An 11,650-nucleotide genomic window follows, 5' to 3' on the forward strand; every position below is an offset into this window, starting at 1 on the left:
CAAATGCCCGCAGTCCCTGCACCCGGCTGGCACATCTCCACGAGTGCGCCTCCTCCACACACTCATCATGGGCGGGTTTGGTCATCACTGACGGGCTGCTCTGCCTCTCCTCTCCTCTCCTCTGGCTCGGGACCTTCAGCGTCCCGACAGGAAGGAATGCGGTACAAGTGCATCCCAAGACGCACGCTGCAGGTCACCCCAAGGCCTCACAGACCCCAGTCACCCCGGGATGGATCCCGCCCCAGGTTGTGACCTTGCTCCCCTCCTGCTGGAAACCTTCTCCAGACACAAGCCCCTCGGGCGGCAGGGCTCATCTTCTCCTGGAGGCTGCCTTCCCCTCCCCTGCTGCTCCAGACCCCTCCAGGTCACCTGGAGATGGATGCAGAGAAGCTGCCCAGCTCCCCATGTCCAGGGTCACCTCACTGCCGGGACCCCCTCCAGTGGGCTTGCACCCCCCCACCACCCCATTCTGATCCCGGCTCTTCGGAGGCCATCCTGCTGCCTGCCAGGACCAGGTGCCAGGGCAGGTTGCTGCTGGATGGGCTTCCTTGCTGGGTTACCTGTTCCGATGGGGAGAAAGGTCCTCCTTACACCGCACTGACAATGGCCTTGGAAATGTTCCCCTTGTGGCCCTGTAGGTGTGTGATGGGCCCTCCAGGTGTGTGACAAGTCCTCCAGGTGTGTGACGGGCCCTCCAGGTGTGTGACAAGTCCTCCAGGTGTGTGACGGGCCCTCCAGGTGTGTGACAAGTCCTCCAGGTGTGTGACAAGTCCTCCAGGTGTGACAAGCCCTCCAGGTGTGTGATGAGTCCTGTAGGTGTGTGACAAGCCCTCCAGGTGTGTGACAAGTCCTCCAGGTGATGGGCCCTCCAGGTGTGTGACAAGTCCTCCAGGTGTGTGACGGGCCGTCCAGGTGTGTGACAAGTCCTCCAGGTGTGACAAGCCCTCCAGGTGTGTGATGAGTCCTGCAGGTGTGTGACCGGCCCTCCAGGTGTGTGATGAGTCCTGCAGGTGTGTGACGGGCCCTCCAGGTGTGTGACAAGTCCTCCAGGTGTGTGACAAGTCCTCCAGGTGTGTGACGGGCCCTCCAGGTGTGTGACAAGTCCTCCAGGTGTGTGATGGGCCCTCCAGGTGTGTGACAAGTCCTCCAGGTGTGTGACGGGCCCTCCAGGTGTGTGACAAGTCCTCCAGGTGTGTGATGGATCCTCCAGGTGTGTGACAAGTCCTCCAGGTGTGTGATGGATCCTCCAGGTGTGACAAGCCCTCCAGGTGTGTGATGAGTCCTCCAGGTGTGTGATGGGCCCTCCAGGTGTGTGACAAGTCCTCCAGGTGTGTGATGGGCCCTCCAGGTGTGTGACAAGTCCTCCAGGTGTGTGATGGGCCCTCCAGGTGTGTGACAAGTCCTCCAGGTGTGTGATGGGCCCTCCAGGTGTGTGACAAATCCTCCAGGTGTGTGATGGGCCCTCCAGGTGTGTGACAAGTCCTCCAGGTGTGTGATGGGCCCTCCAGGTGTGACAAGTCCTCCAGGTGTGTGATGGGCCCTCCAGGTGTGTGACAAGTCCTCCAGGTGTGTGATGGGCCCTCTAGGTGTGTGACAAGTCCTCCAGGTGTGTGATGGATCCTCCAGGTGTGTGACAAGTCCTCCAGGTGTGTGATGGATCCTCCAGGTGTGACAAGCCCTCCAGGTGTGTGATGAGTCCTCCAGGTGTGTGATGGGCCCTCCAGGTGTGTGACAAGTCCTCCAGGTGTGTGATGGGCCCTCCAGGTGTGTGACAAATCCTCCAGGTGTGTGATGGGCCCTCCAGGTGTGTGACAAGTCCTCCAGGTGTGTGATGGGCCCTCCAGGTGTGTGACAAATCCTCCAGGTGTGTGATGGGCCCTCCAGGTGTGTGACAAGTCCTCCAGGTGTGTGATGGGCCCTCCAGGTGTGACAAGTCCTCCAGGTGTGTGATGGGCCCTCCAGGTGTGTGACAAGTCCTCCAGGTGTGTGATGGGCCCTCCAGGTGTGTGACAAGTCCTCCAGGTGTGTGATGGATCCTCCAGGTGTGTGACAAGTCCTCCAGGTGTGTGATGGATCCTCCAGGTGTGTGACAAGTCCTCCAGGTGTGTGACAAGTCCTCCAGGTGTGTGATGGGCACTCCAGGTGTGTGACAAGTCCTCCAGGTGTGTGATGGGCCCTCCAGGTGTGTGACAAGTCCTCCAGGTGTGTGATGGGCCCTCCAGGTGTGTGAAGGACCCTCCAGGTGTGGGTCAGGCTCTCCAGTTGAGCGTGGGCCGTTCCGGGTTTGATGGGCCCTCGGATGTGTGATGGGGCCTCTTCCCGGGAACAGCAGGCAGGTTACTTTGTGCCCTCTCCCAGGCCACACCACATGGCTTGTGGTCCACTGAAACCATCAGGTCTTCTCCCAGCACTTTAAGAGGCCGAGACAGGTGGATCACGAGGTCAGGAGATAGAGACCATCCTGGCTAACGTGGAGAAACCCTGTCTCTACTAAAAATACAAAAAACTAGTCAGGCGTGGTGGCGGGCGCCTGTAGTCCCAGCTACTCAGGAGGCTGAGGCAGGAGAATGGCGTGAACCCTGGAGGCAGAGATTGCAGTGAGCCGAGATTGCGCCACTGCACTCCAGCCTGGGCAACAGAGCGAGAATCTGTCTCAAAAAAAAAAAAAAAAAAAAAAGAAAGAGAAAGAAAGAAAGAAACCATCAAGTCTTCATCTGAGCTACTCCCAAGTCAAGGCCCTTAATACTGTGCTCTAGTAAACGAAAATGTAGCTCATTTTGTTCCTCCCTTGGGAGGTGTCGAATCGTCAGTCTGTTTCTCTACATATTGACCCTTTTGTTCAGATTGTGACAAGACCTGGCCATTGCCAGTCTTATCCAGGCCATGTGACAGGAGGTCAGCCAGGGGAACCACCTTGAGGTCAGTGCATGTTTAGAGTCCAGTGCTCTGTGGCCTGGAGTGCAGGGCAGTAAACCCACTGCCGCCCGTTCACCAGGATTTAGGGTCCAGTTCACTGCACTGTGGGCTGGAGTGCAGGGCAGTAAACCCCCCGCTGCCCGTTCACCAGGATTTAGGGTCCAGTTCACTGCAGTGTGGGCTGGAGTGCAGGGCAGTAAACCCACCGCTGCCCGTTCACCAGGATTTAGGGTCCAGTTCACTGCACTGTGGGCTGGAGTGCAGGGCAGTAAACTCACCGCTGCCCGTTCACCAGGATTTAGGGTCCAGTTCACTGCACTGTGGGCTGGAGTGCAGGGCAGTAAACTCACCGCTGCCCGTTCACCAGGATTTAGGGTCCAGTTCACTGCAGTGTGGGCTGGAGTGCAGGGCAGTAAACCCACCGCTGCCCGTTCACCAGGATTTAGGGTCCAGTTCACTGCACTGTGGGCTGGAGTGCAGGGCAGTAAACCCACCGCTGCCCGTTCACCAGGATTTAGGGTCCAGTTCACTGCAGTGTGGGCTGGAGTGCAGGGCAGTAAACCCACCGCTGCCCGTTCACCAGGATTTAGGGTCCAGTTCACTGCAGTGGGGGCTGGAGTGCAGGGCAGTAAACTCACCGCTGCCCGTTCACCAGGATTTAGGGTCCAGTTCACTGCACTGTGGGCTGGAGTGCAGGGCAGTAAACCCACCGCTGCCTGCTCACCGTAAGTGCCGCATTTAAAACGCTAACTGAATTGGCGTTCATTGCTGACACATTTTTATTGCTATTGTACGAGGTATCAGTGCACAACGGGTTTGGATTGGTGACGGCTTTATTTGCACCTCGCTGTGTCAAGCTCCCCAGCGGAGACCCTCACCTAGCACTGTACTCCCCACCGGCCAATTGGACCAACGTCGTGTGGAGGCAGAACTGGATGAAAGCTCATCTTGAGAAGCACACGCACCCTCTAACTCACGTAACACGACCTATGTGGCATGTGGTTGGAACAGGGTTTCCCAGGACCCTGGGGGGGACCAGTCCCCCTCTGTGGTGGGGCATCCTGGGAACTGAAGGGTGTCCTGCAGGCTCTGCACGTGGCACACAGGAATGCCAGCCACACACACACTTGACACACAATGCTGGTGCAGGAGGACCCAGGCCAGGAGGCTGTGTGGGTGAGTCAGCTGGGTGAGGTAGTTACACGGGTTGGGTAGTCAGCTGGGTGAGGTGGTCAGATGGGTCAGGTCCTCAGCTGGGTGAGGTGGTCAGCTGTGTCAGGTAGTATCTAGGCCAGCACAAATATCCCAGTGTGCTGTGGGTGGCAGCTGTTGGTCCAGGGAGGACCCCAGGGTGAAAGGAGGGCACTGGGGTGGGAGCAGAACAGGGCCGCAGAGGATGGAGAGCCTGTCCCTGTGCCCTGTGGCATCATCAGGCCGCACTGGCTGTTGGCATCCAGGCCGTTGGGTCTCCTGGGTCCTCCCCTCCACCCTGGAACAGTAGAGGGGTCCGAAGCCTGGTCTGACTGCTCGCTGGCCGGGGAGGAAACCTGCGCCCGGCAGCTCTCTGAGGGTCTCACAGTTGGGGAACAGCAAAGCCACAGCAGAGCCGGGGCTCCTAGCTGCCCTTTGGAGCCCCACAGGGGCGATAGGAGAGGAAGGCCTGGCACCCTTGGGGCCGACCGGCAGGTGCGTGGGCCGAAGGCACCTGTGGTTACTGCCGGGGCTGTCTCTTCCCTCTCTCTGGCTGTGGCCAGCACTGCAGGCCAAGATGCTCTGGGAGAGAGGGGCCAGCCACAGACCCGGGGGCTGTCGTCAGCCTGGCAGCACTACAGAAGGTGAGGTGGAGCGGGAAGCCTGAAGATTCCTGAAGGGGCCTTTGGCCCTGGAAAAGGCACATCAGAGCTCCGTGCTTGGAGGAAATGCTGTATATAAAATTTGGTCCCTCAATGCTGCTGGAATCTTCCACACCGTGGCTCCAGGACAAACGTGGGGGCAGGTTACTTATGGGGAAGGGGGTTGGGGGAGGCTGGAGCAACTGGGAGTAAAATATGGGCTGCTGCCGGGGCAGGAGGGTGGACCAACCTCAAAGGGCCCAAAAGACCCAGAACCCGCTCCAGATAGGCAGGGCAGCCAGGAGTAGGTCACTGCTGCCGTCTGCTGTCGGAAGCAGGAGTTTCATTCTGCCCACGTGGCCTCCAAGTTCCAGCAGAAGACAGCTCCTCAGGAAGCAGGGAGCTCAGGGCCTGATGGGGCCATTAGGCCTTTTTATTTACCTGAAATGATGGCCCAAGGCTGGGTGAGGCTTCACAGATGTGAGAAGCAGCTGGCATCATAGTGGGTGGAGCGGGGAGCTGGCAGCAAGGCTTGGTTGGTTCTTGGCCCCACCTGCGCAGCTTCTGTGGCCCCGGGTGTCCATTTCCACCTCCCGAGATTCCTTGGGCCCAGGCCTGTAGTGGACACAAGCAGGCCCCTGGACACACAGCCAAGCAGATGCGAAGCCGTGTGGACAAGGAGCCCAGGAAGCACACAGGCTGACCCCGTGACACTTCCCCCCAGACACTCTCTCAGGGGTCCACACCCACCATGGCCCATCAGCCAGGCCGTTGGGAGGATGACAGCATATCCATGGGACTGGGGGTCAGCAGTGCTTTCCTGACCCCTCCTCCATGATTCTGGCCTGCCGGGCACTGACTGCCCTCTCTAGGAACCCATGTCCAGCCAGGATGCTGCCCCAGCGCCCATCAGGGCCATGGAGCGGGGCTCAGGCTGACCCATGAAAAGCCCACGTCCTGCCACAGGGACTCGGGGGACTTCTCTTATCATTCCCAAGAGATGGTGTGGAGTTCTCAAAAACCTGCCTGAGCACACATTTATATCTGGCAATTTTTAAAAAAACTAACTACTGAGGAGTCACATAGACATGACTTAGCATGAAAGGAACCAGCCCCAGAAGAGCCCACAGCACCTGTTCAAGACCAGGCAAAACTAGCAGAAGGGACCAACGTCTGCCTGGCACCTGCCTCCTGGGACTGAAGCCCAGTGACTGGGGAGGCACAAAGAGGAAACTTCTATTTATTGTTCTTGACATCAAAAATGTTAAATTACTTGAGTGGCTTTGACCAAAACAAGTGGTGGACATATACTCGGAAAGCTACATGAAAAAGTTAATCAGGAGGCCCTGGGCTGAGGTGGCTTCAGTGCCTGGGACCCTGTGTGAGCACACCGAAGCCCACTGGGAACTGGGCCACGAAACTGACGCTGCCCAGAAACTGCCAAACTAGCCTCTCACCAGGGACTTCCTTTTAACCAGATGTCTTGTCTTTGTCCTGCTTCTGCAGACACTTAGAAAAGAGCTCCTCCCCTCAACCTCGGTGGAGCGCTGAACCTCACGCTGAACCTCACACATTCTGGTACTGCTCAGTTCATGAATTGCTGAACGCTCCAACAGACCCCTTTGAATCTCAGTGTGCATGAGCTTATCACCTAAAACTACAAAACGCTACTGAGATAAATCGAAGGAGACCTGAATAAATTAAGAGATTTGCATTGTGGTATAATAAAAAATACATCTGGTCTTTGTCCCCTGTTCCAGGGACAGAACTCCTTAAATCTTTGGAATTTCCTGATAGGGGTGTCTGATTTCATAACAACCCTTTTTCACCACATTTGTTTACCCTAATGAGGTGACTCTTGGGAGACCCCAAGGTAGCTTTAGGGTGGGAGTTTGTTGCCAGAGGAACCAACCATGTAATTAGAGAGGAACTTCCAGCCCCCCTCACCCCCTCCACTCCTGGGAGGGGCCAGAGATTGAGTTTGTGTTCAATCACCAATGACCAATGACTTAATCAATCATACCTGTGTAATGAGGCCTAGATAAAAACTTTTGGGCATCAGGGTTGGGGAGCCCCCAGGCTGGGGAGCCCCCACGGTGCTCAGAGAGCAGTGCCCACCTCCCCACTCTCTTCACTGGGCTGTTCATGGGTTTCCTTCATAATAAGCGTGATCGTACGTAAAGCACTTTCCTGAGCCCTGGGAGGTGTTCTAGTGAATCTGAGGGGATGTAAAGTTCCCCAAATCTGCAGTTGTCAGCAGTGAGTTTGGGTTGCCTGGGTACCCACGTACGGCTGTCATCAGAAGTAGGGGCAGAGTCTTGTGGGACAGAGCCCTTCACCTTCAGGGTCTGTGATACTCCAGGTCGTCAGTGTCAGAAGAGTGTGTGACTCCCCAAAACAGGAAGGGCCTTTGAGATGAAGACGATTAAGAAGAAACGCGTCCAGGAGTGCTCTCCGGATTCCTCTTTTTGCCTAAAGTAGGGCATAGATTTACAAAGACAAAGGGCATTCTGTCCCCTCCTGCAGGGAGAATGAAGGCTAAGCCCTGAAGACAGTGTCAGGCCCTCACACCCGCAGATGCCCCGACAAGCTGTGCTCCCAGCCTCTGCCAGTCCTGTGCCTGGCCCCAAGCTGCCCACAGAGGGACCTCGGTGCTCCCATCTGTGGAGTGGGGTCATCACTCATGTCTCAGGCACCTTGGTGCTCCCATTGCCCCCTGCCTTGGGGACCTTGGTGCTCCCATCTGTAGAGTGGGGTCATCACTCTTGCCTGAGGGACCTCAATGCACCCATCTGTAGAGTGGGGTCCCCACCCCCTGCCTCGGGCACCTCGGTGCTCCCACCTGTAGGGTGGGGTCCCCACCCCCTGCCTCGGGCACCTCGGTGCTCCCACCTGTAGGGTGGGGTCCCCACCCCCTGCCTCGGGCACCTCGGTGCTCCCACCTGTAGGGTGGGGTCCCCACCCCCTGCCTCGGGCACCTCGGTGCTCCCACCTGTAGGGTGGGGTCCCCACCCCCTGCCTCGGGCACCTCGGTGCTCCCACCTGTAGGGTGGGGTCCCCACCCCCTGCCTCGGGCACCTCGGTGCTCCCACCTGTAGGGTGGGGTCCCCACCCCCTGCCTCGGGCACCTGGGTGCTCCCACCTGTAGGGTGGGGTCTCCACCCCCTGCCTCGGGCACCTCGGTGCTCCCACCTGTAGGGTGGGGTCCCCACCCCCTGCCTCGGGCACCTGGGTGCTCCCACCTGTAGGGTGGGGTCCCCACCCCCTGCCTCGGGCACCTGGGTGCTCCCACCTGTAGGGTGGGGTCCCCACCCCCTGCCTCGGGCACCTGGGTGCTCCCACCTGTAGGGTGGGGTCGTCACCCCCTGCCTCGGGCACCTGGGTGCTCCCACCTGTAGGGTGGGGTCGTCACCCCCTGCCTCGGGCACCTGGGTGCTCCCACCTGTAGGGTGGGGTCGTCACCCCCTGCCTCGGGCACCTGGGTGCTCCCACCTGTAGGGTGGGGTCCTCACCCCCTGCCTCGGGCACCTCGGTGCTCCCACCTGTAGAGAGGGGTCGTCACCCCCTGCCTCGGGCACCTCGGTGCTCCCACCTGTAGAGTGGGGTCCCCACCCCCTGCCTCGGGCACCTCGGTGCTCCCATCTGTAGGGTGGGGTCCCCACCCCCTGCCTCGGGCATCGGTGCTCCCATCTGTAGGGTGGGGTCCTCACCCCTGCCTCGGGCACCTCGGTGCTCCCACCTGTAGGGTGGGGTCCTCACCCCCTGCCTGTCCGTCAAGGTGTTCAGGGCCAGGAGGGCTGTGTCCTGCCTCTCCCCAGAGTGGCCTAGCTTCTGTCCCTGAGGAGTCGCTTTCACTTTGCCCTTTTCAGACCTGGACACAGCATTGCCACACGGAGAGTTGACCTCCCAGCCCAGACCAGCCCAGGTGCCTCTGCCCCTGTGTGCACCAGGGCTGGCCCCGCCTCTCCTGCAGGGCCCTGGGCAGCTTTCTCCCACAGCTGGGTCTGGGGTTCAGCAGGAGCCGGCGCCCAGTGGAGACACGGGAGAGACTCCCTCCCGCTCCAGGACACGGGAGTCCTGCCGTCTCTGGTGAACCCTGCACCCACCATGGCCTTCAGAACCAGAGCCACAGAGAAGACCCTGTCTCCCGGCAGGGCCACCCTTCCCCGGGGCCCCGGGATGTCCGTGGCGCTGGCGAGGCTTGGGAAGGCCGGGCGTTCAGAGGAACTCGGGATGTCCACGGCTGAGGGTTTTGTGGGGTCACGTGGGAAGGACACGGGGGAATTTCCACACCATTCACAGCACAGGGTTTCCCATGGGGGCTCTCTAGGCTGAGGCCTGTGGGGCCCTCACGGGCGTGTGGTCCTGGTGTGGGGAGGCCCAGCCTCTATGAGGTGATCATCATAAGAGACGTAGTGACAGCCCTGTCCCCCTCCAGCGAATGCTCAGCTGGGGAGGAGGTATGGAAATCCTTGCTTGTATCTCGGTGTCCGTGGTTTCCAGGACGGAAGCAGGCAGCCTGAGCCCTGAGCACCGGGGCTCCCACGGGGTGGTGCTGTTGGCCAGGGAGGAAAGAAGGGCAAGGTCGTCCCTGCGGGCCGGGCTGGAGCCGGGCGGGGCCTTTGCTTGCGGAGGGCGCCCGAGGTCCCTTCGTGGACTGCGTGTGGATGGAACTGCTTTGGCCTCGGCTCTGCCCGGCCACACAGTGCCAGCACCACTCCCCACCCCCACCAACAGCACTGCCCACTCGGGGGAGATCCCGGCCGGGTTTCCAGACCTCTAGACTGAAAGGCATAGAGGGGCCCAGCCAGGCCCGGGTCCCAGCGCCTGCCCCAAGGCTGCACTCGCTCCCCGCCCCCCACGCCCTGCTCCCCAAGCCTCCTCCAGGCCCCAGCGCCTGCCCCAAGGCTGCACTCATCCCCCTGCTCCTCCTCCAGGCCCCACCGTAGTCACTCACAGGCGTCGCCAGGCCATGGCGCTGCGGCCCTCCCATTTCAAAGTGGTCGCCTTTTGTGAAACTCCACGTAGAGATGTGCTGAACTCGACTGTCTACGACGCCCAGAGGGAACGGGGCTCCAAGAGGCTGGGGACTGGCGGCACCTGCTGCTCTGTGTTCAGCACTCCGGACAGGGCCTGGCAGGGGCCAGCAGGGATCCCTGGACGGCTCGGGGGCCGCTCGGGATAAAATGAAGCTAAGAAGGTAAAAAGCTGCAGTGCAATGCGACCCCACTCTCGTAAGACAATCTATGCCTCTCCGTATATGGCACCATCTGTATGCACACGGATTGAATACATGTTCCCGCGTGTGGGCATCTAAACCCAGACAGAGAAAACCCTGGAAAGAACACACGATCGTTCCGACAGCCCCCAAGGAACCAGAACGTTGAACTGAGACTCGCCCTTTCCCACATCACCTGCAGTGAAAACACAGAACACTTGGCAGGGGTGGGGGTGACACGGCAGGGAAGGGGCGGCCAGTGGCACGGACACAGGTGTTTGGGGCCTGGCAGGGACACAGCCAAGGTGCAGCTGGCGTGGCTGGAGGAACTGCGCCGGCTCAGGGTCTGTGCTGCTGTGTGGTGGCCGCTCCCGCCTGCTCAGGGCCGCTGTATGGCGGCCCCTCGGCCTGCTCAGGGCTGGTGGGTGGCTGCCCCTCCGCCTGCCCAGGGCCGCTGTGTGGTGGCTGCTCCCGCTTGCTCAGGGCTGCTGTGTGGCTGTCCCTCCGCCTGCTCAGGGCTGCTGTGTGGCCGCCGCTCCCACCTGCCCAGGGCTGGTGGGTGGCTGCCCCTCCGCCTGCCCAGGACTGCTGTGTGGCCGCCGCTCCCACCTGCCCAGGGCTGCTGTGTGGCGGCCCCTCCGCCTGCCCAGGGCTGCTGTGTGGCCGCCGCTCCCACCTGCTCAGGGCTGGGTTCCAAGGGGGCCACCTCGGAGGTGCAGGCACCATGTGGGGCTGGGCCATCTACCCCAGCCTGGGAGGGCTCTGACAGCCTCGCTCACTTACTGGAGTCTGCACAGGTCAGGGGCCAGTGGGGACTGAGGATAAAACTAAGGCAGGCTGGGCCTGGGGCAACAGGGGCCACCACCCCAGGACCACTGGCCAGCCCTAGAAAGCCCAGGCGGCATCTGTGCCCCGTGGGACTGAAGGCCAAGGGCAGCGTCCTTCTAGGGGGAGCCTGGGCTTCCACCCCTCCCTGGATGTCACCGCAGCTGATTTGCTGAGCTCAGGGCTGTGCATCTGCAGGGGGTTCCTGCCCTGGGCCCCTGCCTGGTCCACTCCATCGACCCCAGTGCTGCTGCCTGAGCCTCTCAGCCCAACGGGCCAGGCAGCAGCAGGAACACGCTCGTGCTGGGCGGGGTGGCGGGGCGGCGGGGCAGAGGCAGCTCCCGGCCTCAGCAGCATCAACCACGTGGCAGGAGCTGCTCTCCGGCTCTGCGGCGCGTAGACCTGTTTCCTCAGGGATGTCTCCTGCTCCCCACAGTCTCCAAAGCCCAGCCTCATCCCCTCCACTAAGATGGGGCTTGGCCTCACCGCTGACCATCCTGGACGCTGACTGCCACTGCCAGGACCCTCTGAGCTCAGCGCCCACTGAGCCCTTCCCCAGACCCCCGGCCTGGCACAAGGCAGCCCCATTCCTTGGGTGTGTGGCTGCTGAGTGCCCTGAACAGCTCGCTCGGGACCTGCCCGCTTCTCTGATGGGAGTTGGGGCCCAAGCCAGGTGGCCACTCACATCCCACAGGGCGTGTGCCTGCGCCACGGAAATCTCCCTGAGGTAGGAAGGTGTGAGCCAGGCCTGGCTGCCCTGGAGTGCCCAGAATCTAGGCTCAGAGGAGCAGCACGTGGAACTTTACCCCCCGTGGCAACAATCACCTCTCCGGGGTCCCAGGAGTCAGCCCTTCCCACC

The sequence above is a fragment of the Gorilla gorilla genome, chromosome 14 (assembly GCF_029281585.2).
Source record: "Gorilla gorilla gorilla isolate KB3781 chromosome 14, NHGRI_mGorGor1-v2.1_pri, whole genome shotgun sequence".
Taxonomy (NCBI): Eukaryota; Metazoa; Chordata; class Mammalia; order Primates; family Hominidae; genus Gorilla; species Gorilla gorilla.